The 13,154-nt window shown below is 38.2% G+C and overlaps 1 long non-coding RNA gene across 10 annotated transcripts in view; it reads left to right on the top strand.

The window, feature by feature from the left end:
* LOC103786954 (uncharacterized) overlaps positions 1–13,154 on the top strand; it is a 461,968-nt gene that overhangs the window by 393,755 nt on the left and 55,059 nt on the right. For 5 of the 10 annotated variants that reach the window (XR_010109518.1, XR_010109522.1, XR_010109515.1 and 2 more), the window contains one exon: positions 5,062–5,131. The exons of 4 other annotated variants lie outside the window; for them this stretch is intronic. This is a non-coding gene — a long non-coding RNA (uncharacterized LOC103786954). The remainder of the gene's footprint in view (positions 1–5,061; positions 5,132–13,154) is intronic. One more of the 10 variants, XR_010109519.1, reaches the window with a different exon arrangement.

Below are 13,154 nucleotides of genomic sequence, written 5' to 3'. Positions count from 1 at the left end.
CATTAAAAAGTCAGGAAACAACAGGTGCTGGAGAGGATGTGGAGAAATAGGAACACTTTTACACTGTTGGTGGGACTGTAAACTAGTTCAACCATTGTGGAAGTCAGTGTGGCAATTCCTCAGGGATCTAGAACTAGAAATACCATTTGACCCAGCCATCCCATTACTGGGTATGTACCCAAAGGACTATAAATCATGCTGCTATAAAGACACATGCACACGTATGTTTATTGAGGCACTATTCACAACAGCAAAGACTTGGAATCAACCCAAATGTCCAACAATGATAGACTGGATTAAGAAAATGTGGCACATATACACCATGGAATACTATGCAGCCATAAAAAATGATGAGTTCATGTCCTTTGTAGGGACATGGATGAAATTGGAAATCATCATTCTCAGTTAACTATCGCAAGAACAAAAAACCAAACACCACATATTCTCACTCATAGGTGGGAATCGAACAATGAGAACACATGGACACAGGAAGGGGAACATCACACTCTGGGGACTGTTGTGGGGTGGCCGGGGGAGGGATAGCATTGGGAGTTATACCTAATGCTAGATGATGAGTTAGTGGGTGCAGCCCACCAGCATGGCACATGTATACATATGTAACTGACCTGCACATTGTGCACATGTACCCTAAAACTTAAAGTATAATAATAAAAAAAAAAATAAAAAATAATAATAATAATAGAAGAATGTTACTTTGTTATGATTACTTGTATTATTTACACCATTGTGATCACTGAGTCTATTTATCCACAAAGCACCTACCATTTTAATGGCAATTAAAAATTAGAAAAAAACCCACATAGAATTGTGTTTTTTTCCTTATCCTGTCTTCCATTCTTTATTTTTTGGAAATAATTCAATTTTCTATATCTAAAGCTATTTCTATAGTAACAAAATTGTTTTTTAAACTCTAAAAATGCAAGTATACTTCCACTGTTGGTAATGATAGTGTAATGGAGACTCAATTTACTCTTCTGCTGTATATAACTAAAAAACTGAGCAAAATATACAAAACAATGGATTTTAAACATTGGACAACCAGAAGCACAGGGATCATAATCCCTGACAGAAAAGAAACAAAAGAAAATGAGCCTTCTGATTCTCCCCATTTTGTATTGCCTGGAAGAAGTTTGTGGGTCACAGAGTGAGGAGGGGAGCCTAAACATAGGCTGGTGGTCTCTCTGAGTTGAAGAAACAGAACACTCAGGTGGTATCCCTGAGTGAAAGCAACTAGAATTCATGGGTAAGGGACTAGAAAGATGGTAGCTGCCCAGAGAGATTCTGGAGATATGTAGAGGAATCCTTTTTAGTCTTTTCCTGAGTACTAATATTCACATACTTCAGCAGAAACCACTGAACTCAGTGAAAAATTTAATAGTAAGAGGTAGATTACACAACTTCCAGAGCTCACACAGGGCTAGACATAAAGTTGCCATCAACCAGAGAAGAGTTTGTAATCTGTATTCTATAGAGTCTTCTGAAGGGCATCACCTTGATGGATGTACAAATACAACACATTCCAAGAAACTTAACTGGAAAACTTCACAAACAGAAATTATTTAAAGGAAATACTTTAATATAGCACTGAACAATGTATTACTTAATTTAGGATTTAATATAAAATTACCAGGCATTAAAGAAAGACTATAATCTGCCTATGTCAAAAAATGATTTTCAGATTTTACCCTGCTTTCAGACTAATGAATTAGCCTTTTACAGTTTCATAGATGCTAGTAGAAGACATGACATTCCTGGGTTAAAGACAAAGAACTTTATTACTTATGTAACAGTGGCCTGCAAAGAGCTTTATGTTCACTGCACTTCCTTTGCTTCCTCTCCTGACAAGTCCCATAGGGGGCAATGCAGAAGTGAACTCAAGTGGACACACAATAGATTTGTGGGACAGCTGTGGAATCCAGGGCTTAGGAAACTCAAAATCATGTAAGGTACTGCTAGAAAATCTGTCCTATCTTTGTTCCAGAGGAAGACATTATCTTTACTATCATAGGCAGGAAACAAATGTGCCCTCTTATTATAAGGAGAACACTCTAAAATTATGACAAAAAGTACAGTATAGTAAGTACATTTTTAAAAAGTTAACTGTAAAACAGTCTCAGGCAGGTCTTTCAGGAGGTAATCCTGAAGAAAGTATTATTATCCTAGGAGATGACAACTTCATGAGTGTTATTGCCCCTAAAGACCTTTCAGTGGAACAAGAGGTGGAGGTGGAAGAGAGTGATATTGATGATCCTGACTCTGTGCAAGCCTAGGCTAGTGTGTGTGTCTTAGTTTAAAATAAGGTTTAAAAATTAAAAATATTTTTTAAATAGAAAAGAGCTTATAGAATAAAAATATAAAGAAAATTTTTTGTACAGCTGTACAATGTGTTTGCCTTCTAAGTGTTATGAAAAACAGTAGAAAAGCTAAGAAAGTTAAAAAGTTTGTAAAGTAAAGAAAATTACTGAAAGCTAAGGTTAATTTATTTTTGTGAAGACATTTAAAAAATTAATTTAGTGTAGCCTAAGTGTACAATGTTTATAAAGTCTACGATAGTGTGCAGTAATGTCTTAGGCCTTCACATTTACTCACTCACAGACCCACCCAGAGCAACTTCTAGTCCTGCAAATTCCATTCATAGTAAAGCCTCTATACAGTTGTATCATTTTAAAACCTTTTATACTGTATTTTTTCTGTATCTTTTCTATGTTTAGAAACATAAATACTTACCTTTTTATTACAATTACCTACAGTTTTGGTATAGTAACATGCTGTATAGGTTTGTAGCCTAGGAGCAACAGGCTATACATACAGTAGTAGCCTCTCCCATCTAGGTTTGTGTGAGTACACTCTATGATGTTCTTACGATAACAAAATTGCCTAATGATGCATTTCTCAGAATATATCCTCATTGTTAAGCAATGCATGAATGTGTATAGATTTTCCTGTTGTGATGTCTGTCTTTTATGCATGCATACAATTACTTTGAGTTGTTGTTGTTTATCTGAAAAAAATTCAGCGAATGTAAGTTACATATGTTTATGTAAAACATAATGTAAGCAACTTTTATTAATGTTCTCATTTTGCTTAGCTGTTAAGATACAGGCTAAATAGATTTTATTAATGATTGCTTCTATTACTGTTCTTATTTTTAAATTTTTTTATTACACGTTAAGTTCTGGGATACATATGTAGAACATGCAGGTTTGTTACATAGTGCCATGGTGGTTTGCTGCACCTATCAACCTGTCATCTGCATTAGATATTTCTCCTAATGCAATCCCTCCCCTAACCCCCCACTCCCCAACAGACCCCAGTGTGTGATGTTCCACTCCTTCTGCCCATATGTTCTCGTTGTTCAACTCCCAGTTATGAGTGAGAACATGCAGTGTTTGGTTTTCTGTTCCTGTGTTACTTTGTTGAGAATTATGGTTTCCAACTTCATTCATGTCCCTGCAAAGGACATGAACTCATTCTTTTTTATGGCCGCATAGTATTCCATGGTGTATATGTGCCACATTTTCTTTATCCAGTCTATCATTGATAGGCATTTGGGTTGGTTCCAAGTCTTTGCTATTGTGAATAGTGCTGCAATAAACATATGTGTGCATATGCCTTTATAGTAGAATGATTTATAATCCTTTGGATATATACCCAGTAATGGGATTGCTGGGTCAAATGGTATTTCTGGTTGTAGATCCTTGAGGAATTGCGACACTGTGATCCACAATGGTTGAATTAATTTACACTCCCACCAACAGTGTAAAAGCATTCCTATTTCTCCACATCCTCTCCAGCATCTGTTGTTTCCTGACTTTTAAATGATCGCCATTCTGTCTGGCGTGAGATGGTATCTCACTGTGATTTTGATTTGCATTTCTCTAAAAACCAATGATGATGAACTTTTTTTCATGTTTGTTGGCCGCATAAATGTATTCTTTTGAAAAGTGTCTGTTCATATTCTTTGCCCACTTTTTGATGGTGTTTTTTTTTCCTTGTAAATTCGTTTAAGTTCCTTGTAGATTCTGGATATTAGCCCTTTGTCAGATAAATAGATTGCAAATATTTTCTCCCATTCTATAGGTTGCCTGTTCCCTCTGATGATAGTTTCTTTTGCTGTGCAGAAGCTCTTGAGTTTAATTAGATCCCATTTGTCAATTTTGGCTTTTGTTGCAATTGCTTTTGATGTTTTAGTCATCAAGTCTTTGCCCATGCCAATGTCCTAAATGGTATTGTCTAGGTTTTCTTCTAGGGTTTTTATGGTTTTAAGTTTTACATTTAAATCTTTAATCCATCTTGAGTTAATTTTTGTATAAGGTGTAAGGAAGGGGTCCAGTTTCAGCTTTCGGTATATGGCTAGACAGTTTTCCCTACACCATTTATTAAATAGAGAATCCTTTCCCCATTGCTTGTTTTTGTCAGGTTTGTCAAAGATCAGATGGCTGTAGATGTGTGGTGTTATTTCTGGGGCCTCCGTTCTCTTCCAGTGGTCTATATATCTGCTTTGTTACTAGTACTGTGCTATTTTGGTTACTGTAGCCTTGTAGTATAGTTTGAAGTCAGGCAGTGTGATGCCTCCAGCTTTGTTCTTTTTGCTTAGGATTGTCTTGGCTATATGGGCTCATTTTTGGTTCCCTATAAAATTTAAAGTAGGAAATTTGAAAAAGTTAACATGATAAAACTGTGATAAAACTGTGACATTAGTATGTAGTGAGAATAACCAAATGCACGTTTGAAGACTGTTACAAATATTGTAAACCAAACTAATTTTGTAAATAATTTAAATATGTTCACTATGAAGATTATCTCAATGACTAATTACATTATTGAAATCTAGCAAAATTATATTGGATGTCAACTATATTACTAATTAAGATGGGGTTTCAAGATTAAAATGATAATAACCTGTGAGTCTATATTTGAAGAATAAAAAGTATCATAGATTTTTAAATGAAACTTTTTTGTCATGTCCAAGTTACAGATTGACAATTACTGCTCAAATAGTTAACTAAAATCATGTGTTTCTTGCATTTCACTTACTAGCACAGTTTTTAAAGTATCTAGTGTATATAAGGACAAGCCATTCTCAGTCAACCATGAAACTGAATCTGAGGTAAGTTTCATAGAATTTGAAATAATGGTTATTATTCACATAAATAGCAATGTTATTTTTATGTCCATTGTTGTAAAAATTTCTGTTAAAACTTTTTATAAACATTTTTTCTCATCTAATATTCATAGAACGTGTGTGGGATGAGAGATACAATTTCCTTTAACAGATGACAAAGAAGATTTAAATAGCTCTTATCATTTATCCCAAATCATATAAATTGCTGGAGCCGGGATATGAATACATGTTGGCTTGACTTCAATAACCGTGTTTTTTCATTTATGCCAGTATGCTCCCTACATGTTAATAGTTAGTTTTGAAGAGGGGTCAGGAAACTATGGCCTATGGGTCAAACCTGGCACACCATTTGTTTTGTAAATGGAGTTTACTGTTACACAGTCACACTCATCCTTTTATGAATTGTTTATGGCTGTTCTTGAGCTACAGTGGTAGAGTTGAATAGTTGTGAAAGGGATCATATGGCTCACAATGCCAACAATGTTTACTATTTGGCTCTTTATGGAAAAAGTTTGCTAACTCCTGGTTTAGAATAATTAGTTACTTAAGTTTATGAATTCATTAGAAAGTTAATATATGTCATTAAGTGGAAATGGAACTGAATCACATTTTCTTCATTATTCCCTGGGGCATGAAATTCTCAAGAAGTTATTTTGGGGAGAGAAAAATCCACGTGTACCTTACTAGAGATTTATGCATAGAGAGCTGTGCCCTAGATAACTGGGCAGCAGTTCCCCTTTTAAAAGGGGAGGTGTACTGGAATAATCCAGAGGAGGAGAAGGACAAAAGAAACTTGCAACTGTGCTGGCCTGAAGAATTAAACTTGGGGGAAGGAGCCAAGATGGCCGAATAGGAACAGCTCCGGTCTACAGCTCCCAGCGTGAGCGACGCAGAAGACGGGTGATTTCTGCATTTCCATCTGAGGTACCGGGTTCATCTCACTAGGGAGTGCCAGACAGTGGGCGCAGGTCAGTGTGTGCACGCACCGTGCGCGAGCCGAAGCAGGGCGAGGCATTGCCTCACCTGGGAAGCACAAGGGGTCAGGGAGTTCCCTTTCTGAGTCAAAGAAAGGGGTGACGGACGCACCTGGAAAATCGGGTCACTCCCACCCGAATATTGCGCTTTTCGGACCTGCTTAAAAAACGGCGCACCACGAGACTATATCCCACACCTGGCTCGGAGGGTCCTACGCCCACGGAATCTCGCTGATTGCTAGCACAGCAGTCTGAGATCAAACTGCAAGGCGGCAGCGAGGCTGGGGGAGAGGCGCCCGCCATTGCCCAGGCTTGCTTAGGTAAACAAAGCAGCCAGGAAGCTCGAACTGGGTGGAGCCCACCACAGCTCAAGGAGGCCTGCCTGCCTCTATAGGCTCCACCTCTGGGGGCAGGGCACAGACAAACAAAAAGACAGCAGTAACCTCTGCAGACTTAAATGTCCCTCTGACAGCTTTGAAGAGAGCAGTGGTTCTCCCAGCACGCAGCTGGAGATCTGAGAACCGGCAGACTGCCTCCTCAAGTGGGTCCCTGACCCCTGACCCCCGAGCAGCCTAACTGGGAGGCACCCCCCAGCAGGGGCACACTGACACCTCACACGGCAGGGCATTCCAACAGACCTGCAGCTGAGGGTCCTGTCTGTTAGAAGGAAAACTAACAACCAGAAAGGACATCCACACCGAAAACCCATCTGTACATCACCATCATCAAAGACCAAAAGTAGATAAAACCACAAAGATGGGGAAAAAACAGAACAGAAAAACTGGAAACTCTAAAACGCAGAGCGCCTCTCCTCCTCCAAAGGAACACAGTTCCTCACCAGCAACGGAACAAAGCTGGATGGAGGATGATTTTGACGAGCTGAGAGAAGAAGGCTTCAGACGATCAAATTACTCTGAGCTATGGGAGGACATTCAAACCAAAGGCAAAGAAGTTGAAAACTTTGAAAAAAACTTAGAAGAATGTATAACTAGAATAACCAATACAGAGAAGTGCTTAAAGGAGCTGATGGAGCTGAAAACCAAGGCTCGAGAACTACGTGAAGAATGCAGAAGCCTCAGGAGCCGATGCGATCAACTGGAAGAAAGGGTATCAGCAATGGAAGATGAAATGAATGAAATGAAGCCATAAGGGAAGTTTAGAGAAAAAAGAATAAAAAGAAATGAGCAAAGCCTCCAAGAAATATGGGACTATGTGAAAAGACCAAATCTACGTCTGATTGGTGTACCTGAAAGTGACGGGGAGAATGGAACCAAGTTGGAAAACACTCTGCAGGATATTATCCAGGAGAACTTCCCCAATCTAGCAAGGCAGGCCAACGTTCAGATTGAGGAAATACAGAGAACGCCACAAAGATACTCCTCGAGAAGAGCAACTCCAAGACACATAATTGTCAGATTCACCAAAGTTGAAATGAAAGAAAAAATGTTAAGGGCAGCCAGAGAGAAAGGTCAGGTTACCCTCAAAGGGAAGCGATTCAGACTAACAGCGGATCTCTCAGCAGAAACCCTACAAGCCAGAAGAGAGTGGGGGCCAATATTCAACATTCTTAAAGAAAAGAATTTTCAACCCAGAATTTCATATCCAGCCAAACTAAGCTTCATAAGTGAAGGAGAAATAAAATACCTTTCAGACAAGCAAATGCTGAGAGATTTTGTCGCCACCAGGCCTGCCCTAAAAGAGCTCCTGAAGGAAGCGCTAAACATGGAAAGGAACAACCAGTACCAGCCGCTGCAAAATCATGCCAAAATGTAAAGACCATCGAGACTAGGAAGAAACTGCATCAACTAACGAGCAAAATCACCAGCTAACATCATAATGACAGAATCAAATTCACACATAACAATATTAACTTTAAATATAAATGGACTAAATGCTCCAATTAAAAGACACAGACTGGCAAGTTGGATAAAGAGTCAAGACCCATCACTGTGCTGTATTCAGGAAACCCATCTCACGTGCAGAGACACACATAGGCTCAAAATAAAAGGATGGAGGAAGATCTACCAAGCCAATGGAAAACAAAAAAAGGCAGGGGTTGCAATCCTAGTCTCTGATAAAACAGACTTTAAACCAACAAAGATCAAAAGAGACAAAGAAGGCCATTACATAATGGTAAAGGGATCAATTCAACAAGAGGAGCTAACTATCCTAAATATTTATGCACCCAATACAGGAGCACCCAGATTCATAAAGCAAGTCCTGAGTGACCTACAAAGAGACTTAGACTCCCACACATTAATAATGGGAGACTTTAACACCCCACTGTCAACATTAGACAGATCAACGAGACAGAAAGTCAACAAGGATACCCAGGAATTGAACTCAGCTCTGCACCAAGTGGACCTAATAGACATCTACAGAACTCTCCACCCCAAATCAACAGAATATACATTTTTTTCAGCACCACACCACACCTATTCCAAAATTGACCACATAGTTGGAAGTAAAGCTCTCCTCAGCAAATGTAAAAGAACAGAAATTATAACAAACTATCTCTCAGACCACAGTGCAATCAAACTAGAACTCAGGATTAAGAATCTCACTCATGGAAGCTCAACTACATGGAAACTGAACAACCTGCTCCTGAATGACTACTGGGTACATAACGAAATGAAGGCAGAAATAAAGATGTTCTTTGAAACCAACGAGAACAAAGACACAACATACCAGAATCTCTGGGACGCATTCAAAGCAGTGTGTAGAGGGAAATTTATAGCACTAAATGCCCACAAGAGAAAGCAGGAAACATCCAAAATTGACACCCTAACATCACAATTAAAAGAACTAGAAAAGCAAAAGCAAACACATTCAAAAGCTAGCAGAAGGCAAGAAATAACTAAAATCAGAGCAGAACTGAAGGAAATAGAGACACAAAAAACCCTTCAAAAAATCAATGAATCCAGGAGCTGGTTTTTTGAAAGGATCAACAAAATTGATAGACCGCTAGCAAGACTAATAAAGAAAAAAAGAGAGAAGAATCAAATAGACACAATAAAAAATGATAAAGGGGATATCACCACCGATCCCACAGAAATACAAACTACCATCAGAGAATACTACAAACACCTCTACGCAAATAAACTAGAAAATCTAGAAGAAATGGATACATTCCTCGACACATACACTCTCCCAAGACTAAACCAGGAAGAAGTTGAATCTCTGAATAGACCAACAACAGGCTCTGAAATTGTGGCAATAATCAATAGTTTACCAACCAAAAAGAGTCCAGGACCAGATGGATTCACAGCCAAATTCTACCAGAGGTACCAGGAGGAACTGGTACCATTCCTTCTGAAACTATTCCAATCAATAGAAAAAGAGGGAATCCTCCCTAACTCATTTTATGAGGCCAGCATCATTCTGATACCAAAGCCGGGCAGAGACACAACGAAAAAAGAGAATTTTAGACCAATATCCTTGATGAACATTGATGCAAAAATCCTCAATAAAATACTGGCAAACAGAATCCAGCAGCCCATGAAAAAGCTTATCCACCATGATCAAGTGGGCTTCATCCCTGGGATGCAAGGCTGGTTCAATATACGCAAATCAATAAATGTAATCCAGCATATAAACAGAGCCAAAGACAAAAACCACATGATTATCTCAATAGATGCAGAAAAAGCCTTTGACAAAATTCAACAACCCTTCATGCTAAAAACTCTCAATAAATTAGGTATTGATGGGAGGTATTTCAAAATAATAAGAGCTATCTATGACAAACCCACAGCCAATATCATACTGAATGGGCAAAAACTGGAAGCATTCCCTTTGAAAACTGGCACAAGACAGGGATGCCCTCTCTCACCACTCCTATTCAACATAGTGTTGGAAGTTCTGGCCAGGGCAATCAGGCAGGAGAAGGAAATAAAGGGTATTCAATTAGGAAAAGAGGAAGTCAAATTGTCCCTGTTTGCAGACGACATGATTGTTTATCTAGAAAACCCCATCGTCTCAGCCCAAAATCTCCTTAAGCTGATAAGCAACTTCAGCAAAGTCTCAGGATACAAAATCAATGTACAAAAATCACAAGCATTCTTATACACCAACAACAGACAAACAGAGAGCCAAATCATGAGTGAACTCCCATTCACAATTGCTTCAAAGAGAATAAAATACCTAGGAATCCAACTTACAAGGGATGTGAAGGACCTCTTCAAGGAGAACTACAAACCACTGCTCAAGGAAATAAAAGAGGACACAAACAAATGGAAGAACATTCCATGCTCATGGGTAGGAAGAATTAATATCATGAAAATGGCCATACTGCCCAAGGTAATATACAGATTCATGCCATCCCCATCAAGCTACCGATGACTTTCTTCACAGAATTGGAAAAACTACTTTAAAGTTCATATGGAACCAAAAAAGAGCCCGCATCACCAAGTCAATCCTAAGCCAAAAGAACAAAGCTGGAGGCATCACAATACCTGACTTCAAACTATTCTACAAGGCTAGAGTAACCAAAACAGCATGGTACTGGTACCAAAACAGAGATATAGATCAATGGAACAGAACAGAGCCCTCAGAAATAACGCCGCATACCTACAACTATCTGATCTTTGACAAACCTGAGAAACACAAGCAATGGGGAAAGGATTCCCTATTTAATAAATGGTGCTGGGAAAACTGGCTAGCCATATGTAGAAAGCTGAAACTGGATCCCTTCCTTACACCTTATACAAAAATCAATTCAAGATGGATTAAAGATTTAAACGTTAGACCTAAAACCATAAAAACCCTAGAAGAAAACCTAGGCATTACCATTCAGGACATAGGCGTGGGCAAGGACTTCATGTCCAAAACACCAAAAGCAATGGCAACAAAAGCCAAAATTGACAAATGGGATCTAATTAAACTAAAGAGCTTCTGCATAGCAAAAGAAACTACCGTCAGAGTGAACAGGCAATCTACAACATGGGAGAAAATTTTCGCAACCTACTCATCTGACAAAGGGCTAATATCCAGAATCTACAATGAGCTCAAACAAATTTACAAGAAAAAAACAAACAACCCCATCAAAAAGTGGGCGAAGGACATGAACAGACACTTCTCAAAAGAAGACATTTATGCAGCCAAAAAACACATGAAAAAATGCTCATCATCACTGGCCATCAGAGAAATGCAAATCAAAACCACTTTGAGATATCATCTCACACCAGTTAGAATGGCAATCATTAAAAAGTCAGGAAACAACAGGTGCTGGAGAGGATGTGGAGAAATAGGAACACTTTTACACTGTTGGTGGGACTGTAAACTAGTTCAACCATTGTGGAAGTCAGTGTGGCGATTCCTCAGGGATCTAGAACTAGAAATACCATTTGACCCAGCCATCCCATTACTGGGTATGTACCCAAAGGACTATAAATCATGCTGCTATAAAGACACATGCACACGTATGTTTATTGTGGCATTATTCACAATAGCAAAGACTTGGAACCAACCCAAATGTCCAACAATGATAGACTGGATTAAGAAAATGTGGCACATATACACCACAGAATAGTATGCAGCCATAAAAAATGATGAGTTCATGTCCTTTGTAGGGACATGGATGAAATTGGAAACCATCATTCTCAGTAAACTATCGCAAGAACAAAAAACCAAACACCGCATATTCTCACTCATAGGTGGAAATTTAACAATGAGATCACATGGACACAGGAAGGGGAATATCACACTCTGGGGACAGTGGTGGGGTGGGGGGAGTGGAGAGGGATAGCATTGGGAGATATACCTAATGCTAGATGACGAGTTAGTGGGTGCAGCACACCAGCATGGCACATGTATACAGATGTAACTAACCTGCACAATGTGCACATGTACCCTAAAACTTAAAGTATAAAAAAAAAAAAAAAGAATTAAACTTGGAGAATTCGTGTGCCAAATGATGTCAAACAAAGTCACTGTGCACTTGGCCAGCTGAGGAGGAAGTGTTGACAAACAGCAGGCAGATATAAGTTTAGCCACTTGATAATCTTGGATATAAACAGTAATGATTTTGAGTTTGATATTGAGTCAGAGTGCATCTGCTTGTTTTGAATAGAGAAATGTTTCAGTAAAAAAATACGTACTGATGGTTTTTAAAATATTCTCATCATGAAGCTAACTTAAAAAATAGTCTTTCAGTGGTTTCCTAGAAACTGTCTTATTTTGTCAGAAAAAAAAAAAAACTCTGAGACAGTTCGAAAAATATATTTGATCGCCTAAATATTCCTCAGTTAGTGTGTGTCTTACTTGAACCACACAAAATCTGTGCTAACCTTGAATTTTTATCAGCTTAGAGACTTTAATATGAAAAGCTTAAGTAATCTCCCTTCTCCTCCCCAGAGTAATGGGAAAATTAAAGAGATAACATGAACCCCACCATTTTATCCTATAGTACGGGAACTTAACCCCAAATTAATTAAAATGGCACATCAAATCAGGAAGTAATTATATGACATGTCCCAATTATGTTCTTCCTAGATCTCTACCATATAAAAATTAAATAAAGATATTGGGATCTAATGACTTAGACCTCTAAAAGAAAGGGTAGAGTTTCAAAACCTTAAAATAACACAAATATTTAATTCTAACAATTTTCATTCTTCTTTCTTGGCATATTGTCAGTGAATCACGATGTCATCACCAATTTCTTTTTCAAATATTTAGTCACTTATTCACTCCCTCAATTATAGGTAAGAGATCTAAGAAAGATAGGTACTAAGTAAGTAGTAAGGTTATAAATTAAACATTACTGAAGAGTTTATAACCCTTTCCCATTTATAGAAGGATACAAGGTCTCTATCCTTCTTAGAAGACATTTTTTTAATGCTGCTGAAAAATACTAGATTTCTATATATAGTAAAGAGGTAGCGAGATAATTGAGTAAGAAATGAAGAGGATAGTTGATTAGGTGGAGGTACAATTCAGATTGTTTTAGGCAGAGAAAAGTGAAAAAGGGATTAGAGCCATCACACTGTTGAATGAATCTTTAGGGGAGGAGTTGCAATAAGCAGATTTCTTTTGAT

This window comes from Pan paniscus, chromosome 13 (genome assembly GCF_029289425.2).
Source record: "Pan paniscus chromosome 13, NHGRI_mPanPan1-v2.0_pri, whole genome shotgun sequence".
Lineage (NCBI taxonomy): Eukaryota > Metazoa > Chordata > Mammalia > Primates > Hominidae > Pan > Pan paniscus.
This window is presented reverse-complemented; position numbering and strand designations above follow the sequence as displayed.